At 36.5% G+C, this 24,718-nt stretch overlaps 1 protein-coding gene across 3 annotated transcripts in view; it reads left to right on the forward strand.

Moving 5' to 3' along the window:
• The first annotated feature begins 944 nt into the window (after positions 1–944).
• Positions 945–24,718, forward strand: part of PJA2 (praja ring finger ubiquitin ligase 2) — a 71,848-nt gene continuing 48,074 nt past the window's right edge. The window contains exons 1-2 of one of the 3 annotated variants that reach the window (XM_077139010.1): positions 945–1,077; positions 3,208–3,270. The gene's annotated coding sequence lies outside the window, so the exon portion shown is untranslated. Of the gene's footprint in view, positions 1,078–3,207; positions 3,271–12,058; positions 12,290–24,718 lie in introns of all 3 variants that reach the window. The other 2 variants (XM_077139011.1, XM_077139009.1) reach the window with 2 other exon arrangements.

The following is a 24,718-nucleotide window of genomic DNA, read 5'->3' on the forward strand; positions in this document are numbered from 1 at the left end:
TGCAGAACGAAGAAACAATTTCGCATCATTGACATAATTAACTAAACTGTTACTAGGGTTTAAATTAAGCGAGGTGTCCAGGGACTACAGCTGTTATATTTATTTTGGTTGCATGTGATGAAAGCTATCACTTCCCGGCTTGCCAACCGATCAGCTTCAAGATGCAAACTGGGAGGCTCTGGTCAGACCATGGCTGTACAGATGAAAGGCAGGCCTTCCTTATACCCAGTCTGCGCCCTTGTTGAATCAGAAATGACAGAGATCTAACTGCGTAGTGGGAGGGAGGAGGCACAGTGCAGTGTGCAGCCAGGGTGGGCAAGCGTCCCCTTCCTCTGACGACTCTCTTCTCCCACCCACATCGGAGCTGCAACGGATTGAACTTTCCTCAAGCCCGCACAACTTAACCTTGCTAGGTTTCAGTAGAATTAGGATGGATTTTCAGCCTCCATTTTAGTTGTCGCCGCTGTAATTTCTGGCAAATGTGTCTACGCCAGTCTTTCCCTTAGTACTCCACACCCCCTTCTCTTTGCCTGAGGCCCCGCCCTTTTCCCCAGCCCAAACCACAAAAGGCCGAGCAGTTCCAGCCCCAACCCGGTGCCCCGCCCCCTCCCCAAAAGTCGCAGTGCTGCAGGGAAAGGAGGCGGGGCCTCCACGCGAGCGTAGAGTCAGGCTTCGTTCTTTCGCTCTTGGGCCAATCGGTGAAGCCCCCCCAAGGGAGGCGGGGAAGCAGGGCACAGACACAGTCCAATATTTTTCCCTTTTTCTGCCACGTCCCAACCATTGACGTGAGCCCACTCCTCGGGCTCCGATTGGGTATTTGGATAGTTCCCGCAGAGACCCTTTAAGCCTATTGGCCCGCACTGTTTGAGGGCGGGGCTTACTTGCTCTCCGCCTACGCCTCTGCCGCGGCGCAAGGGGCGGGACGCGCCGCCAGCGCCTCTGCTTCCGCCGCCGTCGCCGCCGCGGCTGCCTGCCCCTGCGCGTTCGGCGGGGGAGGAGTCGGAGGCGGAGAAGAAGGCGGTGGTGGCGGGTGTAGGATCGAGCGCTGTTCTCGTTCCGGAGTCGCTTCACATTTCGGTGAGGGCTTTTTTTTTTTTTTCTAAATCCGGCCTGTTCTGATGTAGGGAGTGTGGGGGGTCGGGGAGAGGAAATTGCTGCCTTCAGCTCCTCGATTTCTTGGTTTTTCTCTTCAAGAAGGAGCGGGGCCTGTCGCTGGCCCGCAGCGCCGGCCATGGTGGGTGGGGTTGATGGCTGTAAGAGGCCCTCTTCGCTTCCCGGGCCCTGCCTAGCCCGACCCTGGAGCTGTGCTGGTATCCGAGGCCGCCGAGCCCGCTGCCCCCCGGGCTGAGGGCTTCGATTGGTGTGGGGGAGGGGCTTGTCGGCCGCTCTTTCCTGCTGCCTCTTCTGCTGTCCTTGGTGCCTTGACCGAGGACCCTCACTCGCGACTGTACAGGAGTGGGTCTCCCAGTGACACCCCGTGCCCGCCTCCTGCCCATCTCGTCACCCGGCATAGAACTGATCCGTCCTACGCCACAGGCCTGCAGCCTCCCTCCCCTGAAAAACCTTCCGTTGCTGTCGCTCTAGTGGGTGTATTTGTATTTTTCCCGATTGTCTGCGGGCCTCGGGTACGCAGACTCCCAGTACAAACAGCAGCAATCATTTTTCTCCCAGTATTAGCACCCTACCGTCGATGCTTCTCCCGGTTCTCGATGTCAGGTGAAAGCACGCCTGTGGCGCATACACCTTCAATTTTCGCCTTCCTAAGATTACTGCTTAGTAATCATTTTGCGCACATACAAAATGGTGAGTTTAAACTCGCTCAGACCAAGTTGAAGTAAAGCGGAGGAGGTATATAGTCTTTTTGCAGGGAAGAATAATAATCTGGTTAGGAGACATCCCTCTCCAGGCGTTTAAAAAAATATGTATCCATTAGACTGCTTTGAGTCTGCTGCTACTGTGAAGTTGGCATCTTTTTAAGGTGTCATAATATCTATTATTTTTACGATGATGTTCATTTAAATTTCTTTAAAATGTCAGTCACCTTTGCTGAAGACCACAAGATCATTTGAAGATAACGAAAATAAAGGATTTTTTTCAATTTTCTAATTGTTTTCTGAAACTCATGTCATTTTATATGAAATAACTTTCATTACAGACTTGCAAGCTTGATGTCAAATCCAAACAGTGTAATAAAAGGACTATTAGGTAAAATGTGAAAATCTCTGTTCATACTCCAGTCTCACTCCAGTGTCTAGCGTTAGCAATTTAATGTGCATCTTTCTAAATCCTTTTGCTTATGAATCTTTAAACACATACATATTTGTGGAATATTTTGGGGGAGAAGGTAAGAGTAGGAGGGCTTATACCAAGTACATTGTTCTATCACTTGTTTTTTCACTTAATTACCTATGTTGTACGTCTTGCCTTTACATCTTGTCTTGTTGCATTAGAAGTCACCTAATACTTCTTGAACACTAAGTGGTATTTCATTAGTTTGAATGGGCTATATTTATTTAACCATTCCCTTGGTGATAAACATTTAAATATAGTTTTCACTGTCACAAGTAATGCTTTATATATAAAGTTAACTTTTAAATTTGATTGGTTTTGAACCACAAACTTTATATCATCCTTTATTTTTAAAAATGCAAGCAATATGGAAGACTATAAGGTAAAAAGTGCAAATCCCACTTTCCGTTCTATTCTTACTTTGATTCAAGTGTCAGCCACTGTGCACAATTCAGTAAACTTCCTCTGTTTATGTGTAATTGTTTCTGGAGCATGGTTTCCTAGAAATGGTATTGCTGGGTTAAAGGGTATGCATATTTGAGATTTGCATAATCATTTCCCCATCCTTATTACTCTTTTTTGGAAATACTCTTTACTATTTCTAATGCATTTCTTCTTCCCAAGGAAATTTAGACTCACCTTGTAAAATAAGTTAAAAACCCTTCTTGCTTTTGAATGGGAGTGTATTAAAAATTTTAGTTTTATTTGGAGAGAACTGACATATATGTCAATGAGTTTCTCCCTTCAGGAATGTGGTATGTCTATTTCATTCAGGTCTTCTTTGGAAATTTTTTTTAAAATTTCATATGTATGGCATTCCTTCTCTTAGTATTCCTAGCTATTTCATGGTTTTATTGTTGTGGTGAATGGAAACTTTTCAGTAATATTTTCTATGTCTGGTGTTTTTTCTGGTTATAGGAAAGCTTTTGAGTTTTCTCTATCATGTATCTACTCTGCTGAATTGATGATTATCTGAAAATAGTAAGTTTTGTGGATTCTTTTCAGTTTTTATAACTTATGTGTTGAATGTTAAATAATAGTAGTATTAGCTGGAAACTTGGTGCCATGTCTGATTTTAAGAAGAATGCTTCTGATGTTTCAATATAAATTATGAAGTTTGCTGATAAATAGCCAGCATTAACCTAAAATAACTCCTTTTATTCTTGGCTTTCCAAGAGGATGTTATCTTTTCATTTCTGTTGATGTTTTTTAAAACCATAAATGTATTTTCTTAAGAGAGCACCTTTTTGAAGAAATCAGCTTCATTGAGGGTTGTTTATATACAAAACATACATGCAATAAAATGTACTAGCTATAAATTTTATGTTTTGATCAACATGTATACATCAGTGTATCACCATAACCAAATCAAGGATATAATAGTCTTATTACCACAAACAAATTATAAAATATTTGTCACTCCCTAAAGTTCCCTTCTACCCTTTTACACTCAATCCTACCATTACCCTCTCCCCCAAGAGAACACATCTTTTTCTCACTATAAATTAGCTTCATTTGTTCTAGAAGGAAATGCAGTTGGAATTGTATAATATATACTCTTTTTCACCTGGCTTTTTTTCTCAGAATATTTTTGAGATCGCACATGTTTTTATGTATTTAACTGGTCCATTTCTCTGTTGCTGAGTAGTAGTAGTTTTTGTTCCATTTCTCTGTGGCTGAGTAGTAGTAGTCCATGATGTTAATTTACCATAATCAATTACCAAAATTTGTCAACCATTTATTTTTGGGTGTTTTGATTATTTCTGATTTGGGACTGCTATAACAAAGCATTGGTTTACGAATTTATGTGTGAACATAGGCTTTCATTTCTTGGGGAACTACCTAGAAAGGGAATTGTTGGATTCTATGGAAAGTGTATGTTAATGTTATAAGAAAGTGCCAAACTTTTCCAAGGTGGTTGAACCATTTTTTTTTACATGTACACTAGCAATGCATAACATTTCCAATTGTACATCCTCATCAGCAGTCGGTATTGTCAGACTTTTAAATTTTTGTCCCAATGGGCGGGTAGTGGTATCATGCTGTGATTTTAATCTACATTTACCTGATAATTAATGAAGCTGAGAATTTGTTCATGTGATTTTAGGCCATTTGTATGTTTTCCTTTGTATCATGTCTGTTCAAATCTTTTGCTCAATTTTAAAAATTGAGTTGTTTGTATTGAAATATAAGATTTTTTTTTTTACATGGGCAGGCACTGGGAATCGAACCCAGGTCCTCTGGCATGGAAGGCAAACATTCTTGCCTGCTGAGCCACCGTGGCCTGCCCTATAAGAATTTTTTTAATTTTCTTTATAAACATGTAAACACACAAATATTGCATTATGAAGCTTGACTGTCCATTTTCCTAACTTTAGAGCAGATTTCAATTCTGGTATCATTCATTTTATCAGTTTTTTTAAGGTTTGTGCTTCTGTGTTCTAAGAATTCTTTTTCCAATACAAAGTTGTGCAGATTCCTTCCTGTATTCTTACAGAAGTTTTATATTTTGGCTGTTATGTCAAGATGTATCATTCATTTAAAGTTAGTTTTTATATATGTTGTGGGTGAAGGTCAAGATCCTTTTTCTTTTTTCTCCAAATGGATATGCAGTTGTTATAACACCAGTTGTCTGGGACACTTTCCTTACCCCATTGAATTATCTTGGTCAAAAATCAGTTGACTATTCATGCCAGTCTATTTCTGAACTATTCCCTTCTTCACTGTGTCTGTCCTTTTGCCAATGCCATATTGTGATGATTATTGTTGCTTTATAATAAGTCTTGAAATCAGGTAACATGGGTCCTCCAACTTTATTCTTTTTCAACCTTGTTTTGGCTGTTTGAGTTTGTTTGCTTTTCCAAAAGGTCAGTTTGGGGAAAATTGGCATTTTAATATTGAGTCTTCCATTTCATGCACATGGGATATCGTCTTATTTAGGTCATCTTTCATCAGCAGTTTGCAGTTTAGCATAGAAAGATACATTGTTACCCATATCTTGTTAGATTTATATCTAAATGTTATATTTTGGACCAGTTGTAAATGATGATTTTCTTAAATTTCAATTTTCAGTTTATTTCTAGTATTTAGAAATGCAGTTAGTTTTTGTATATTGACCTTGTATCCTACTACATTACTAAATTCAAGTAGGTTTTTGTTGAAGATTCTTTGGGCTTTTTCCAAATAGATGATTAGTCATTTGCAAATACAGAGCAGTTTTCTTTCTTTTTTTTTTTTCAATTTGCATATACGTTTTTCCCCATGCCTTATTGCACTGACTGTAATTTCCAATATGGTTTTGAATAGGAGTAGTGAGAACGGATACCTTTGCCTTATTTTTGTTCTTAAAAGGAAAGCTTTCAGTCTTTTCGCTAATAATTATGATAGACTTTTTTAAAAAAAATCAAGTTGGGGAACCTCTGTTCTATTCTTAGATGAGAGTATGTTGATGTTTTGATCAAATGTTTTTACTCTTTTTATTGAGATGATCATATGTTTTTTTCTTTTGTAAATATGATGAATTACATTGATTTATTTTCAAATTTTGACTCAACCTTGCTTTTTCTAGATAAATCTCACTTATTCGTGATGTATTATCATTTTTATAAATTGGTATTTTGTTGAGGGATTGTTTGCATCTATGTCTGTGAAGCATACTGGTCTGGTTTATGTAATTTCTTAGTATCAGGTAAGTGTCAGCCTCATTGCATTGGCAAGTGTTTCTTCTGGTATTTTCTGAAAAATTTTGTATAAAATTGGTATTATTTGTTTCATAGATGTTTGTTAGAGTTTGCAAATTAACCCATCTGGGCCTAGCATTTTTTTTTGTTAGAAGGTTTTAAAGGATAAATTCACTTATTTTAATAGATATAAGACCATTAAGATTATCTTCTCGTTCTTGAAAACTTTTAATCTTTAAATGAGTCACTTTTACTCGCTGTTCTAGTTTGCTAGCTGCCAGAATGCAATATACCAGAAATGGAATGGCTTTTTAAAAGGGGAATTTAATAAGTTGCTAGTTTACAATTCTAAGGCCGAGAAAATGTCCCAATTAAAACAAGTCTATAGAAATATCCAATCAAAGGTATCCAGGGAAAGATACCTTGGTTCAAGAAGGCCGATGAAGTTCTGGGTCTTTCTCTCAAGTGAGACAGTCAGGGCTTCTCTCTCGGCTGGAAGGGCATATGGCGAATACGGTGTCATCTGCTAGCTTTGTCTCCTGGCTTCCTGTTTCATGAAGCTCCCTGGGAGGCATTTTCCTTCTTCATCTCCAAAGGTCGCTGGCTGGTGGACTCTCTATTTCGTGGTGCTGCAGCATTCTCTGCTCTCTCTGAATCTCTCTCTGCAAAATGTTTCCTCTTTTATAGAGCTTCAGAAACTAATCAAGACCCACTCAAATGGGTGGAGACTTGTCATCCCCTAATCCAGTTTAACGATTCTTGACTAAATCACATCAACCGGGGAGATGATCTCATTACAGTTTCAAACATACAGTATTGAATAGAGATTATTCTACCTTTATGAAATGGGATTTATATTAAAACATGGCTTTTCTTAGGGGGCATGCTTCCTTTCAAACCAGCACACTCACTTTATGAGCTTTAGTAGTTTGTGTCTTTCAGAAAATTTGTTTCATCTACTTGTTGACATAAAGTTGTTCCTTTATTGTCCTAATGTCTGTGGGTTTTGTAGTTGTATTTTCTTCTTTCATTTCAGATATTGGCAATATGTGTTTTCTCTTTTGTCTTCGTTGTTTTTGTCCTGGGTTTATCAATTTAATCTTTTTAAAGAACCGGTTTTTTTACTTTATTACTTTTCCATTTTTTATGTTTTCAGTATCATTAATTTTGTCTCCTGTCTTTACTCATTCTTTCCTTCTGCTTACGTTGGGTTTAATTTGCTCTATTCTAATATCATAAGGTGTAACTTAACATCACTGATTTCATACCCCTCTTTGTTGCTACTCTTAACACTGCTTTTGACACATCTCACACATTTTGATACATTGTTATTTTCTGAGTTCTCATGTGACTTCTTCTTTGACCTTTGGCTATTTAGAAGTATGTTGTTTAATTTCCAAACATTTGATGAATTTTACCTCTCTTTCTGTTAAGGATTTCCATGTTTCTTTAGATGTATAGCATATTTTGTGTAATTCCTTTTAAATTTTTGAAGTTTGTTTTATGGCCCAAAATGTTGTTAACATAGTGACTATTCTATGTGCACATAAAAAGAATGTGTATTCTGCTATTTTGGGGTGGAAAAGTCTTATGTATGTCAAGGTCAAAGTAATACTTTTTTGTGTTCTGTCTACATGTTCTGTTGATCACTGAGAAAATTGCCAAAGTCTTTTAAGTATAATTGTGGATTTGTCTATTTCTTCTTTTGTTCTGTCAGTTTTTACTTCATGTATATTGGCTTGTATTGTTAGGTGCATACACATTTAGGTTTGCCATGTCTTCTTAGTGAATTGACTTTTTATTGTTATGTGATGCCCCTTGTTTTGTGTGGTCCTATGCCTTGTTCTGAAGTCTACTTTGATATTAATACAGCCACTTTGACTTTCTTTTGATTCATTTTTACATAATATAGTTTTTTCCATCCTTTTGCTTTCAACGCTTGTCTTTATATTTAAAGTGGATTTGCTGTGAACAACATATATTTGAAGCTTGCTTTTTATATCCAGTCTGACAGTTTGCCTTTTAATTGGGGTGTTTAAATCATTTATATTTAATGTAATTATTGATATGATTGAATTCAATTCTACCATTCAGCTAGTTGTTTTCTATTTATCCTCTTGCTCTTTGTCCCTTATTTTGATAAGTCCATTTATCTTCACCTTTGGCACATTACTTTTACTTCTTTTGCCTCTTTTAAATAAAATGCTCCATTGGTTCTAAGATTTTTATGTTGTACATCCTTAGCCACAGTCAGTAGTCAAGCAATATATTTTTATATACTGTCAGAGCTCTGCACTACAAAAGTTATGAATCTGTAATACCTTGCTACTATGTTTGGTTTAGACCTGCACTGTCCAGTATGGTAATCTCTAGCTGTTTTAGTTTTCTAGGCTGCTTAAGCATATAACATGAAATAAAAAATCAAATATATTTGGGCGGGCCATGGTGGCTCAGCAGGCAGAGTTCTTGCCTGCCATGCCGGAGACCCAGGTTCGATCCCTGGTGCCTGCCCAAGAGAATAAAAAAAATATATTTGCTTATGGTTTTGAGGCTAAAAGAAAGTCCAAATAAAGGCATATTCAAAGCTATGCTTTCTCACTGAAAACTGTGGCCATCTGGGGTTGGATGCTGGTGACTTTTGGTTCTTAGTTTGTCACATGGCAGTGCACATGGTGGCCTCTTCCCCCTCTCTGTTCTCTTTCAGGGTTTTGTTGATTTAGCTTCCTACTTCCTATGGCTTTCTCTTTGTGTGAATTTAACTTGGGACTCCAGTAATAGGATTAAGACCCATCCTGGTTGAGGTGGGCCACACCTTCTTCACTGAACTAACTTCATCAAAAGGTCATATTTACAATGAATACAGACCCACAGGAATGAATTTAAATTTAAGAACATGCTTTTCTGGAATGCATACAGCTTCAAACCACCACACTAGCCATAGTGCCTATTTATACTTAAATTTAAACTAGTTAATATTAAATAAAATTAAAAGTCATTTCCTCTATTGTACTAGCCAGTTTTTATATCCTTAGTAGCCAGATGTGGCTTTTAGCTTTCATCAGATTGTGCAAGATAAAGAATATTTCCATCATTGCAGAAAGTTCTGTCAGACAGTCCTGCTTTGGACAGCTGCTTCTCTTTTGAAGTGATTAAAAAAGAGAAAAAGTACCTTATTTTACCTTCGTTTTAACTGTTTTCCAATATATTCATTTCTTTGATTGACTGAATTGTCTGTCATGTCTTGTATCCCTTTTTACAGAAGAACTTCCCTTCACATTTCTTCATGTTAAAGTTGAAACAAAAGTGTTTCACATTGTCTCAGATGGGCTTTATTTCATCTTATCTTTTGAGAGCTATTTTTCTGGGTATAGAATTTTTTGTTGACAGGGTTTTTCTTGCAACACTTCTCTGTTGTCTTCTGGATTGCTTTATTTCTGACAAGTCTGCTGTAGCGTTTTTCATTCCTTTTTCTCTTCTTCAAAGATGTTTTCTTTATCATTGGGCCTTTAGAAGGTTGAATATAACTTGCCTTGATGTGTTTGCTATGTGTTTGTATTTGTATATGTTTTGTATTTATCCTGCTTAGTGGAGAGGCTCCCTGAATTTCTTGGATTTATGATTTGATCTCTCATTTTGTTTCTTTTAATATCTTTTCTTCCCCTTTTACTCGCTTTTCTCCTAGTGGGTTAACATTTACACAAATGATTGTTTATTTGGTATTGTCTCATAACTCTTGGATGCTTTGAGTCACACACACACTTTTTTAAAAACACTTTGTGTCTAGGTTTGGCTGATGTCTAATCACCTGTCTTGAATCTCTTGAATCTCACACTTTCTTTGACTGGTCTATTGATGAATAGGAAGCATTCTTCTTTTCTTTTCCTGTGTGTTTTATTTCTAGCATTTGCATTTCTCTCTTGAAATTTTTCATCTGTTCATTGTTATTTTTAACCTTTTGTGGTAGAAGAGTAATCATAGCTATTTTTCAGTTCCTCACTGATAGTACCAAAGTATGATTCTGTTGCTCGATTTGTCTCTTAAAAATGGGGCTTTTTCCTTTTTTTGGGGGGGGGGAGCTGGAGGTGGGGAATGTGGCTGCAGTTTTTGATTGATTGGTGGACATTGTGTGTAGAACAGTAGAGATTGTAAATCATATTTCTTCCTGGACCTGAGTCCATATTTCTTCTCTTAGGCTTTTAGTATATTGGGGGTGGAGGTTAATTTAATCGAATCAGTAATTCTTCTGGGTTTTGGTTTTATCGTTGCTGTGGTTATTTTCAGTATATTACTGGTTTCAAATTCCTTTAGCATTACCTGGTACTTAGTATGGCAGCAGTAGTGGCTAGTTTTCCACTTCCACACCTAGCTTTCAATTTTCTCTCAGAGGGGGAGTATGTCTCCAAATGCTAGCATTTCCACCAGCAGTAGAGCATTGCTGCTTATTACTTGGTGCTTGTTAGCTTGGTGAAGAGGAAACAGAGGGTTCTCTGTCTTCCTGAACTTTACTTAATCTTACACATGCCCTTTGCCTCTTGATGTTGGTGATATGGCATTCAGTCTACTCTTTTTCTCCATGGCTCTGAAACTCTGCATATTATCTTTGGTGAGTTTTGTGCTGGAGAGATTTTTTTTGCCACTACCCCAGTGTTAGATACTCTGGGGTATCTACTCTAATGGTATTGGTGTAAGAGTCTAGACCATGATTCCTGCCCCTGCTGTAGGCATACAGATCTTTTTTCTTATGTCCATTCCTAGAGAACAGTGTTCACTGCCTTTTTTCCCAATGGTTTAAGGCTCTTTTTTAATAGGGGAAACGATTCAGGTAGGGCTTTGTACTTCCCCTTCATTGGTGGTCAGTCCTTTCTTCCATACCTGTACCACCAAGGGATATTCTCTGAGGGAGAGCACCAGTTAGCACAAAGACAGTTTTCAAAGATTGCGAACGGAGAGTTTTGCATTTTAAAATTTTTGTTAGCTCCTGGCACTCAGTGAAATCAGTTGTCATAATCACTAGCTAGACATAAATTTAAGAACCAACAGATAAGGGCCTAAATCCCAAAGTTAACCCTTTAAGATATTAAAATGTACAGCATGTGATGAAAGATGACAAACAGAAAATGATGGACCATTGAAAGGAGTATGGTGAAAATCCAGAAACTATCAACAAAGAAAACCAAATTTTCTGTGTTTAAATAGGCATTGCCTTTTATGCTTGAAGAGATAAAGGAGGACACAGAGAAAAAACTAAAGCATATTAAAAAAAAACAATTATGAATTAATGATAATGGAATTTCAGTAAGGAGGTAGAAATTTTAAAGAGGAACCAAACAGAAATACTGGTGTTGAAGACCAAAGTAACTAAAATGAAAAATTCCCTAAAGGATTACAACAACATTTTGAAGCTTATAGAAAGAAGAATCACTGAACTTGAAGACAAGACGATTAAAGTGATTCAGGCTGAGTAGGAAAATGAAAAAAGTGAACAGAGTTTGAGACCTGTGGGATTCCATCAGCCATACCAATATGTTCCTTATGAAAGTCCTCAAAGGAGAAGAGAGAAAAGGTTAGAACAATTATTTTTCTTTAAAATGGCAGAAAACTTAACAAATTTAATAAAAGACATGAATGCATACATTCACAAAATCCAGTGAACTCGATGCAGAATATACTTGAAGAGAACCACACCTAGGCACTTAGCATTCAAACCGTTGAAAGCCAAAGAAGGGGAAAGAATTCTGGAAGTTGCAAGAGAAAAACAATGTGTTATATATGAGGGAATATTAACTGCCAAATTCTTATCAGAAACAGTGAGACAAGAAGATAGTGGGCCAAAATAAGTGTTGAAATAAAACAGTTGATACATATCTAGTGAGACTGTCTTTCAAAAATGAAGGATGTAGATTTAACAGATTTTGAAGGATGTAAAAAGACTGATGTTGCTGAGTGTGACCCTGATGGAATTTGAAGCTAACTGGCCTTTCATTATATATAATATACATATTTTTTTCATTCTTGGAAATGTTTTTCAGAGGATATTAAATATTTGCAAATTGTGTTTTTTAATTAAACTTTGGAACAATTAATTTTAGTATTCCAGAGATTGGACTTCTATTAAATAATAAAGCTGAACTTGAGACTCTGAAGAAAAAGATAATGTTCCTCAAAAAAAAAAAAAAAATGAGGGGAGATTGAAAACATCCATAAACAAGAGCTGAGGAATTTATCACCATTTGATCCATCCTACAAGTAGTGCTAAAGGAAGATCTTCAGAGTGAAAGGAAAAGTCATGACAGTGAAGTGGCATAAGACCTGTGGTAAAGGTAAGCATTTGGGTAATTAAAAATACCACTACTATTGTGTTTTTTGGTTTATAACTCCATTTTTTCCTTCTTACGTGTTCTAAAATACAAGTGTATAAAAAGTAATGTCCAATCTATGGTTTTGGACATGCAATGTACACAGATATTATATGCTGTCAACAAGAGGTTCACCTTGAATTCAAAGAAACAAGTAGGCTAAAAGGGAAAGGGTGGGAAAGCATCTACCATACAAGTAGTAACCAAAAGAGAGAAAGAGAGCTGTTTCACTATCAGATAAAATAGACTTTAAGTCAAAAACTGTTATAGTGGACAAAGAAGGTCACATATACTGGTGTAACAATTAAAAGTATATATTCACTTATTAGCAGAGCCCCAAAATATATGAAGCAAATATTGTCCCACTTAAGGAAGAAATAGACAGTTCTATATTAGTAGTAGGAGACTTCAGCAGACCACCTTCAATAACGGGTAGAATATCTTTGGAAGACAGCTTGATAGTTCAAAGATTGGACTTCTATCCAATATGTTAAGTAGAGAATTAACATATTACCCATCAATCCCACTTCTAGGTATATACCCCAAAGAATTGAAAGCAGTGACTTGACCAGATATCTGCACATAAATATTAATAGCGGCATTATTCACAATTACCAAAAGATGGGAGCAACTCAGTGGCCATCCACAGATGAACAGACAGAATGTAGTAAATACATACAGTGGAACATTAATGTAAGAGGAATGAAGTTCTGAAATGTGCAACAACATGGGTAATTTTGAAGAAATAATGTTGAGTGAAATAAGCCAGACACAAAAGGAGAAATATTGTATTATCTCACTGATAGGCAATAATAGGAATAAGCAAACTCAAATTAGAACCTAGGATATAGATTACCAGGGGTTGGGTTGTGGGTAGGGAATGGAAGTTAATGCATAATTGTTACAGAGTTTCTTGGTAGGATATTGAAAATTTTGCTGATGAATCTTGGTCATACTAACAGAACATTGTGGATGTAATTAACACCAATGAAATATTTATTTGTATGCAGCTAAAAGTGTTACTTTTAGGGTGTATATATGTTACTAGAAAAAAAAAATAAAACCACAGAACTGTACAGTACAGTGAACCCTGATATAAACTATGGAGTATATTTTTGGTATAATTGCAATAATTTTGTGGGTACCTAACTTATGCAAAGTTAATAATAGGGAAAACTTTATGTGAATGGAGAGTAGATGGGAAGTCTGTATTTTCTGTAAACCTTCAACTTATTTATTTATTTTTTCAACATCTTTTTTAAAAAAGTAATATATGAGAAAATTGCAAAGCATAAATATATATATAAATATATATATAATTCTTATTATTATAAAAGTAGTGCAAGTGTGTGAAAGAAAATTTGGAAAGCAAAGAATGGAAGGAATAAGAAACACTCATTGACCCCTAACCAAAATACAAATTTAAGACTTGGATATATATATTCTGTGAAGTTTAAAAATTTTTTTTATTGAGCTGTACATATGGAAATATGTATAATTTATAAGTTGCAACTTCAGTAAATTATCACAGGGTAAAAGCAGTGTAGACACCAAATCAATAAATAGAACACTAGCAGTATATCCTCTTATGACCGTCCTTATTGTCTCCTTCGATATTTTCTCCCCTTCCACTCAAAAAATAATTACTCTCTTAATGGCTAACAGCATAAAAGTCTTGCCTGGTCTTTTTCCCTCACTTTTTTTGTTGTTGTTGTTAGAGAAGTTGTGACTTTACTGAATAATACAGGATTCTCATATGCCACCTCACCACCAACACCTTACATTAGTATGGAATATTTGTTACAGTTGGTGACAGCACATTTTTATAATTGTACTATTAATTAAAGTCCATGATTTAACTTAGGATTCACTATGCATTGTAGTTACATGGATTTATTTTTTAAACCTTTTTCCCTGTCCCCTGCCATGTTCCCTGGTATCCTATATTCTAGATTCTGACTCTTCAAGTCTTCTTAATCTAGTTGTTTCAAAACTATGAGATCATGGAATATTTGTCCTTTTATGTCTGACTTATTTTATTATACCTGAGGTCTTCAAGGTTCATTCATGTTGTCACATGCATCAGAACTTCATTTCTTTTTATGGCTGAATAAATGGTATGTGTATACTGTATTTTGTTTATCCATTCCTTGGTTGATGGACAATTGTAAATTTGCTGTATGTTTATCTATTCCTTGGTTTTTGGCAATTCTAAATATGCTTTTTGAAACATCTGTGTGCAAATATCTGTACTGGTCCCTGCTTTAAATTCTTTTGGATATGTACTGAGTAGTGGGATTGCCAGGCCATGTGGTAGTTCTATACTTAGCTTTATGAGGAACTGCCAAACTGTCCTCCACAGTGGCTGTACCATTTTATATTGCCACCAGCAATAATGTTCCTGTTTCTTTACATCCTCTACAACATTTGTCATTTTCTTTTCTTTCTTTTTTTTTTTTTAATAGTAGCCATTCAAGTGGATATGAACTGGTAGCTCGTGTTTTTGATTTGCTGTTCCCAGATTACTAATAAAGTTAAGGCTCTTTTCAAGTGTCTTTTTGCCATTTGTATATCCTCTTTGGATAAATGTTTATTAAAGTCTTTTGACCATTTTTTATTGGGTTTGTCTTTTTTATTGTTGATTTGTAGGATTTCTTTATATATTTTAGATATTAATCCTTTATCAGATATGTGGTTTCCAAATATTTTTCTACTATTATGTAGGAATTTTGGGGTGTTAAATCCCACCACTTTGCTAGATTCGTATATTAGCTCTAGGAACTTTGTTGTGAATTTTTCTGGATTTTCTGTGCATAGGATCATATCATGTACAAATAGGGCAATTTTACTTCTTCCTTTCCAGTTTGGATGTCTTTTATTCTTTTTCTTGCCTAATTGCTCTGGCAAGGACTTTCAGTACCATGTAGAATTACATTGGTGACAGTGGGCATCCATGTCTTATTCCTTATCTCAGAGAGAAATCTTTTAGTCTTTCACCGTTATGTAGGATATGGGCTGTGGGATTTTCATATATGCCCTTTATCATGTTAAGGAAGTTTCCTTTTATTTCTTGTCTTTTAAGTATTATACAGAAAGTTTGTTGTATTTCAGTCAGATGTCTTTTCTGCATTGAGGTGATCGATCGTGTGACTTTTTCCCTTCGTTTTTAAAGTGTGGTATATTACATTATTTGATTTTCTTATGTTTAATCAACTTTGTGTCCCTGTAGATAAATCCCCCTTGATCTTGGTGATCATTTTTTCTTGCTGGTTGTAAAAAATCTTAGCTGACAGTTGTTTTCCATCAGCACTACATATTTTCAATCCACTGCCTTCTTGCTTCTGTGGTTTCTGTTGAGAAATAAGCACTCAGTCTAACTGGGATTTCCTTGTATGTAACATATTGCTTTTCTTTTGGACCTTTCAACATTCTCTCCTTGTCCTTTGCATTTGATAGTGTAATCAGTATTTGACTGTGTGTACTTTTTTTCATATTTATCCAATTTGGTGTTTTCTTAGTGTCTTGGATGTACATATTCATGTCTTTTGCTATGTTTGGGAAGTTCTCTGTCATTATTTCTACGACTATTCCCTCTGCCTCCATTCTCCCTTTTAAAATATTACTTCTGGGAATTACTCCCTGGCCTATCTGTTTCTTAGTTTTGTAATTAGCTTGTGATAAGATAGAGGTTTTCTTGAGTTTCAGCCCTCTTATCAGAAAGGTCTGTCCAAGGCTAATGCAGTGTGCACGTTTTTCCCTTTCTTTCTGGGCCTCTCTGTCTTACCCTAGGCTTTGCTTGTTAGTTTGTTTTTTTTTTTAACAGTATTTTGGTTATCCCCTCTGTTTCCCAGGAGATAGACTTCTCAGATGCCCGTAGGCCTCTATCCCAGACAGCCCATCTTTATGGTTCCTTTATATTCCTTTTGTTGTCTCAGGCTGCTTTTGGCCGAAGGGCAAATTCTGGGAGCAGAGTCACCCTGGAGAGGTCTTTCTCAAGGCAGTCTTTTCCAGCCAAGGAAGTGTCAGGGACCCATTAAGGAGGAGCAGACCAGTTCTGAAGTTCCCTGGCAAGGCGATCAGAAAGGACACCAGAAGTTCCTCTGATGGTTCCACCAAACTGAGTTTTCCTGGCCTGCCCAGCCATTGCCTCCCTTCAGCTGTCTCTCCCCTGCAGCCTTGAAGTGCTGTGTCTTGAAATCTCCACCTTCTCTTCCCTTGTCTGAGGGCTGTTGAAAGGATGGCTCCTAACCCCCTTGGTTATGGGGGGATTTTAACATTGGCTTTTGCCGGCGGGGGGGGGGGGGGGGGGTGGGGGGGGTGGGGGGGGGTGAGGGCAGTTGAAACAATGGCTGCCACTGCCTTTTTCCAGGGTGGGGTTAAAACAATAGCTTCTTCAGAGCTGGGACTGAGTGTTTCAGATTCGTTAGTAAAATGTCATGATCAGTGGTCGGCTGTGCCTGCTGCCCCTGTTCTTGGGTGAGAAGATTTTTGCATCCTTTTCCATCTCCTGCAGCTAGCCAAGGACTGAACTCTGTGGTGTCCTGCTGTGAGAGTAGGGGAAGAGTGCTGGTACCTGCTGCACAGAGAGAATAGTTCATAGTTCTTTACCGAAATGTATCTGTCTCTTTTTCCCATTTTACCCTGGATGCTGTACAATGTTCTCCTCACTTCTGGAGTTTCACAATAGCTGTTTCAGATGTTCCTGCCTCTTTAATAGTTATTTTGGTGGAAGACTGAGTCCTGGAGCTTCCTACTCTGCCATCTTTCCCTGGAAGACTTTATCTTTGGCCTTGTTTTGAAAATTTTAAATAAGGAACTTCCATTCTGAATTTTTTTGCATTTGGCCTTTTTTCATTTCCTTCATGTTTGTGAGATTCATTCATGTTTTTCAAATTCATTTCATATTTGGATTATTGTAGTTCATATTTGGTTTGTGTAGTATTCCATGTATAAAGCTACCATATTATATTCATCCTACTGTTGATTGGCATTTAGGATATTTCCGGTTTGGAGCTATTACAGGCAGTGCTTTACAGAACAATTTTGTTTATCTTAGATATGCCTTTCTAGGGTGGAATTGCTCTAGCAATTCCAGAGCGTTCATTTAGCCTTTGGAGATACTTGCAAAAAGTTCTCTAAGGGGGATGCACTAACTTACATTCTTGCCAGTAGTGTAAAAGTGCTCCAGTTTCTCAGTATCCACACCTATATTTGGTATGGTCATTCTTTTTAATTTTGGAGTTTGGTATGTAGTGGTAAACTGTGATTTTAATTTACATTTTCTGCCATCTCATGACATTAGTCACTTTTCATATATATCTAAGCCATTTTTTGTGTCATGCCTCTTTAAGTTATCCCATTTCTTATGGGTTAGCTTATTCTTCTTGATCTTTATGCTTTACATATAGTGGATGTGACAACTTTGTTTTATATATATGTATATATTATATACAGTGCCAATTTCTTCTCATTTATGGCTTGCTTTTTTAGTCTTTGAATGGCATCATTTTATAAATAGAAGTTCTAGATGAAATTGTGGTATTAATCCTTAACATTTTAGTCATTGCTTTTTGTGCCGTTTTAAAAAAAAATCTGTTTTGGTTTGTTAATGCTGCTGGAATGCAGTATACCAGAAATGGAACGGCTTTTAGAAAGAGAATTTTTTAAGTTACAGGTATACAGTTTTAAGAAAGATATTTGACTCAAAGAAAGCATTGTCTGTCACATGGGAAGCCATGTGGCTAGCATCTATTGGTCCTTATTTCTGGTTCTGTTGCTTCCAGCTTCTGATGCCAGTTTCCTCTCTAAGCATCTGTAGACCTCTCTTAGCTTCTCTGGGACACAACTCTAGGTTTTGACTGCTTAGCATCTTATGGGAAGGCACATGACTACATCTACTGGGCTCTTCATCTCAAATGTCTTTGTCTAGGCATCTGCTCTTTCAGCACTCCAGACGTCTCCAAGTGTCTGCATCTCTGTCAGCTCTGAAGTAACTGTTTTCTTGAAAATGTCTTCCCCTGTAAAGGACCCAGTAAACTAATTAAGACCCACCCTGAATGGGCGGAGTCACATCTCCATCTAATCAAAAGGCCATGCCCACTATTGAATGGGACAATCTCCATGGAAACAATCTAATCAAAGGTTTCTGCCGTACAATATTGAATCAGGATTAAAGGATATGGCTTTTCTGGGGGTACACAACAATTTCAAACTAGCACACTTTCCCTACCTTAGGGAAAGATTATTTCTTCTTATCTTTTACAGGTTTGATTATTTACATAATTGGCATTTGTGATTTGTGGAAAATATAGGTCAATATTTTTTTCTGTATAAATGTCTAGCTGACCCAGTATATTTACTGAAAACTCTAGGGTTTCCCCAGAGCTCTTTAAATTTTAAATAGCCATGTGTGACCAACCAGTGACTATCAAATGGGATGACATAGGTATAGAGTCCAAAAACAGATGCACCCCAAAATGTGAAGTAATTGTAGATTTTCATCCTCATAGGGAATTTTATTGTATGGGGCTGCTTTAGTCTAGTCCATGGTCTGCGCTAGTCTAGTCCATGGTCTATCTGCCTATTCAGTAATGGACCTCAGTATTAATTATTGTGCTGGCAGAGTTAAATTCTTCCTTTTTGTTTATTTTAAGATGTCCTTGCCGGTTTTGAGCCATTTGCTATCTCATTTAAATTTTAGAGTCATCATGTCAGTTTCCACATGCAAAAGAAATGCCTGTTGGACTTATATTAGAATTATGCTGAGTCTGTGTATTACTTTGGAAGAATTGACATTCATAAAAATGAATCTTAGAATCCATGAATGTAACATTTCCCTTCATTTAGTTATGTCTTCTTTAATTTCTCTCAGTAATGCTCTGTATCTTTTATTAGGTTGATTTCTAGGGATTTATTTTTGATTATTTTAAATTGTAACTTTAAAATTTTTTCATATTCTATGTGTTGGAATATAGTAATATGTTTGATTTTTGTGTTGATTTTGTATTCAACTTCCATAAAACTTATTTATTATTCTAATATTTTGTAGGTAGATGGTTTCTTGGAACACACAGCAATGTTTTTTGTATTATGAGTTTTCTTCCTTTGCAATCCTTAAACTTTTTACTCTTTGTTCTAGTTTTATTGCACTGGTCAGCACACTCAGTTGTTAGGTGTTTGGTATATGAATTCAGCTCATATGACAGATGCTTTTTTTTACATCAATATAGAGCCTAGAAATAAGATTATTTTGTAAAAACACATTCTTTTTTGAAGTGAGTTTTCAGCTCCTACTAATACTTCATGAATAAAGCAGTGACTTAAAATTTAATGGTATTTGTTTTAGATTCATGTAGTTATTAAGGTTGTCCTTAATAAAAAGTCCATGACACTTTTAATGAAAGCATTTGGATTCTTAGAGCACAGCTTCCACATGGCAAGTGGAAGTGTAGTGAAGTGTTTGTTATGCTAGGAATTTTAAATCTAAGGAAAATTTAGAAATTCTTTGTAAAGTAGATATGACAATAGATACAGTTCCCATTTTATATATGAAATTATCCTCAGCTCTTAACATAATTTTCCCATTCTTTAAATAATGTCGACAATTATTATTCTGAAGTTATCTGTCTTTTTATCATTTTATATAATGTCCTTTCAGGTGCTTATTCCTAGCAATACTTAGCTGAAAATGTTTATGTCAGAGCCTTACCCAGATTTCATCCCCTGTGGTTAGTGTAAATCTTTAGTGATAGAGGAAGAAGAGATTCTGAAGCTAAACTTGAATTTAGGCTAAACTTAGGCAGCTGCCTGATCCTAAAGGGTAGTATTCATTGGACTCCAGTTCTTCAAGATTCCTTTAATTTTTTTCTTCCACTTAGTCTTTTTAGCTTCTTTAGTCCTGATCTATATAATTAAGTGACTTTTCTAATTATTTTGATTTTCTGCTTTTGTCATTTACCCACTAATTTTTTTCTTACTTTTATTTATGCCCTTTTAGCCATTACATTTTTCACACTCAGTTATTAGGTGTTGTAGCTGATCTGCTGACATTGGTCCTTATATTACAAATTAACATCTGTAAATGCTTATTTTATCTGGAAGATTCACTATCAGCAACAAAAGGGAATCTCCAGTTTACTTATGTGTGGAGAAGGAGTAATTTTTAAATTTCTTTTTCCTACTTTTAATCTATCCTTTGAGTTTACTTTTATCAGCTTTTAAATAGTCATAATTAAGCTTCCCGTCAGCCTTCAAAGAAATGACTTGTAATCATTATCTTTCAGAATGAAGTTGTCATATTTATTGAGTTACTACTAATAATTTTAGAGATCTAAATCCCTGGTTTTGAATATATTTCAAAGGTGTTTTGATAATTGAATGTTTGTTTTACTAAATCAAATTTTATCAGGAAAAACTGTTTTCAGTCCAGAATATATTGGACTGAATCCTGAGGCATTGTAGTCTATTCAGAATAATATCCTGAAAGGAACATTTGCAGTGGACCTTTTACATTGAGTTTTAGATTGTACATGTTTTAAGTGTTGATTAAAAGCCTTCCATTTGTATTTTCTTTTCTTTTCAGTTTTTAAACAGATTTTATTCTATGTATTGGTTTTCCAGGAAGTGACAACCATTTTATGAAATACATTCTTAAAGAAAATGAAGTTTTTTGTTTTCCATTATTGCTCAGGAACCAGTTTTAAGTTACATGATAGGAGTTGGTTGTACATTGTAACATTAAAAGGTAGGAAAAGACCTAAGTTCTTTTCCTGTAGACATTGACTTCCTAGAATGTAAGCTGTTATGAATTAATTTTTATCATGTGTGTGACTAACTGATAAGAATTTTCCTTTATGAAAGGTGTGGAGCCAGGAGCAATGAGGTGATACGAAGGTGAATCTAACGTCTCTTGATACTTTCTACTGTAGCAGTTGAAGATCGTGTTTGTCTTCTGATAACAAATGACTGTCTGATCTTAACTTTAAGAAATAGGAAATTACACTTATATTTTAAAGATTCCAGAGGCAGACAGGCCAGAATGGGACAGCTGCTCAATAATACCATCGAGGATCCAGGTTTCTTCTGTCTCTCTTTACGATCGTCTCTAGCAGATGGCTTTTGTCTTCATGCTGCCAATATTCCCCCTGTACTTCCAGTTGTTGTCTTAGGTTCCGGGCCACAAGAAGAAGGAAGAAGGAAAAGCAAAGGGACAAAGAATTATTTTGATTTTCTGCTCTTTTGTCATTTACCCACTAATTTTTTTCTTACTTTTATTTATGCCCTTTTAGCCATTACATTTTTTAGGTTCCTTTTTAGCAAGCTTTTCTAGAAGCCCCAGTTAGCAATTGCGGCTTACATCTCTATGGCCAGAAGTAGGTCACATGGCTACCACTAGCAGCAAAGAAGACAAGAAAAGTGAACATTTTAATTTTAGACTCAGAATTATAGAGGGGAAAAGCAAGAAAAAAGGAAGCTTTTGAAGATACATGCTAAGTGTTCCCAAGATATTTTTAAAAACATTGGCAGTCAGGATTTATTATGAAATTATTTGCAGCCATTTTGTTTCATATAAGTGCTAGATAGCGTTATATTTGGGACTCAGTAATTTATAATTGCCATACTTTTCCTAGCAAACAAGCCCACATTGCTTCTCATACAAGTACCTTGAGTTTTATCATTATCTTGCTTTAATAAACTATGCCATCTTCACTTCAGCTTTTATCAGTACTTTATCTGGGCAGTGAGGATATATTTAATCAAATTATGTGACAGATGAAAACCCTGATGTTGTTATATTGAAAAACACTTCAGAAAGTGTTATAACAGTTCCTAAGATTCAGGGTCCCTGTGGTTCCAACTGCTTGATGATGCATTCATTCAATAAGTGTTTATTGAAAGCCTTTATTATAGGTATCCTTTTAGGTACTCTCTTAGCTTGCCAAAACTGCAACGACAAATACCTGAACCCTATTTTGGCTTAAACAACAAGGATTTATTTACTCACAGTTTTGGAGGCTAGCAGCCCAAATTAAGATGTCAGCAAGGCCACACTTTTTTCAAATCCCATAGCATTCTGATGATGCCAGTCCTCCATTATGTGTGATCTCCTCTTGGCTTCTCCAACATCTGGCTTCTACTTCCATGTCCAGTTTCCTTTGTTTGTAAGGACTTCAGCCATACTGGATTAAGACCTACCCTTACTCAGTTTAGCCATGCCTTAACTAGTAATAACATTTTCAAAGGTACTGTTTATAAATGGGTTCAAACCCATAGGAACTCAGATTAAGACTAGGGCATGTCTTTTTGAGGGATATGATTCAATCTGCCACAGGTGCTGTGGATATAACTGAATAAAATATATAAAAGAGTCTCATTTGTTAACAGAGCTTTAATTGTAAAGGGGGAGACAATTGACAGAGAAACATGTATAATGTAATGTCAGGTAGTAGTGAATGTTATAAAGAAAAAATAAAGCAGGGCAAGAGTATAGAGAGTGATGTGGGAGGGGTATTTGTTATTATAGATAAGGCCCTTTGAGTTTAAAGCATGCTGCTAGTGGCAGTGGGGAAGATAAGTTGGAGAGAGGAGGATATAGAGGGAATTTTAGATAGAAGGGATTTATCAGATATTTGCTGGTTTGCCTGTATCTATTATTAATGACTCCTTATGTCATCCAGTCATGAGCCCACCACTGTGATTATGTTACTACACCTGGCCTGCCTTGTTGTGGCTCTTTTTCTAACCCTTTGGTATCTGGCAGTGTGGGAGAAAAGGAAATACATGAAATGGAATTCTTAATGTTTGGCCTTCTGCTGATCACATTGCATCCCAACTTGTCGTATCTAGGATTTCTCACAGTTTTCTTATTTCCAGAGTTGCATTCCAGTGAGGCAGCCCACCTATGTTCATTGTTTACTTTAAAAATCAGAAACCTTTCTTTATCTGAGGTGTTTTCAAGAAAAGAAGAAAGTACTTTACCATTGTAAAACCAGTAGGCCCAGAAATACTCATAGGTGAACCTGATGAAAAGTGATATGGAGTGCCTTTAACATGCATAAGATTTTCTTCGGACTAGTCAACAGGCACCAGGGAAGCAAGAAGGCAGTGATATGATATATTTAAGATCCTAAACGAGAAAGGCTTTCAGCCGGGAATTCGTAATCCAGCCAAGTTATCCTTCAAAATTGAGGGAGAGATTAAAATCTTCAAAGATAAAAGAAAAATTGAGAGAACTAGTCAACAAAAGACCAGCCCTACAAGAAATGCTACAGGGAGCCCTTTCAGCTGATAAAAAAACAGGTAGAAGAGGGAGGTCTGGAGGAGGGCACAGAATTGAAGAATATTAGTAAAGGTAATTTAAAGGAAAATAGAGTGAGAAAGAAATAATATACAGATCTGATAATAAAAACTAAAGGACAAGATGATAGAACCAAGAACTACTCTTGAAGTAATTACTTTGAATGCTAATGGACTAAACTCATCGATTAAAAGGTACAGACTGTCAGAATGAATCAAAAAACAATTCATCTATGTGGTGTTTGCAGGAAACACATCTTAAACTCAAGGACACAGTTAGATTGAAAGTGAAAGAATGCAAAAAAGATCGTCTATGTAAGTGGTAACCAAAAGAAGGCAGGAGTAGCTATACTATCAGACAAAATAGACTTTAAATGTAAAGATGTTCTAGTTTGCTAGCTGCTGGAATGCAATATACGAGGAACAGAAAGGCTTTTAAGAAGGGGAATTTAATAAGTTGCTAGTTTATCAGTTCCAAGGCTGAGAAAATGTCCCAATTAAAAAGCATATCTATAGAAATGTCCAATCTAAAGCAACCAGGGAAAGATACCTTGATTCAAGAAGGCCGAAGAAGTTCAGGGTTTCTCTCTCAAGTGGAAAGGCACGTGGTGAACATGGTCAGGGTTTCTCTCTTGGCTAGAAGGGCACATGGCGAACACGCATTATCTGCTAGATTGCTCTCCAGCTCCCTGGGAGGTGTTTTCCTTCTTCATCTCCAAAAGTCACTGGCTGGTGGTCTCTCTGGTGCTGTGGCATTCTCTGCTGTCTTTGAATCTCCTGGCTTTCTCTCTTGTCGTTCTCTAGATTTTTCCAAAGTGCTGTTTCTTTTAAAGGATTTTGGTAAAACCAATCAAGACCCGCCTCGTGCGGGGGGTGGATACATGCCTCTGCCTAATCAGGTTTATTACCCACACTAATTGAGTCGTATCTCCATGGAGATAAGCTAATTAAAGTTTCCAACATAACAGCACTGAATAGAGATTAGAAGAAGCAGCTGCCTTTATAAAATGGGATTAGGATTAAAACATGACTTTTCTAGGGTACATAAATCATTTCAAACCAGCACAAAAGACGTCATAGGAGACAAAGAAGGATACT

Source organism: Tamandua tetradactyla, chromosome 21 (assembly GCF_023851605.1).
Source record: "Tamandua tetradactyla isolate mTamTet1 chromosome 21, mTamTet1.pri, whole genome shotgun sequence".
Taxonomy (NCBI): Eukaryota; Metazoa; Chordata; class Mammalia; order Pilosa; family Myrmecophagidae; genus Tamandua; species Tamandua tetradactyla.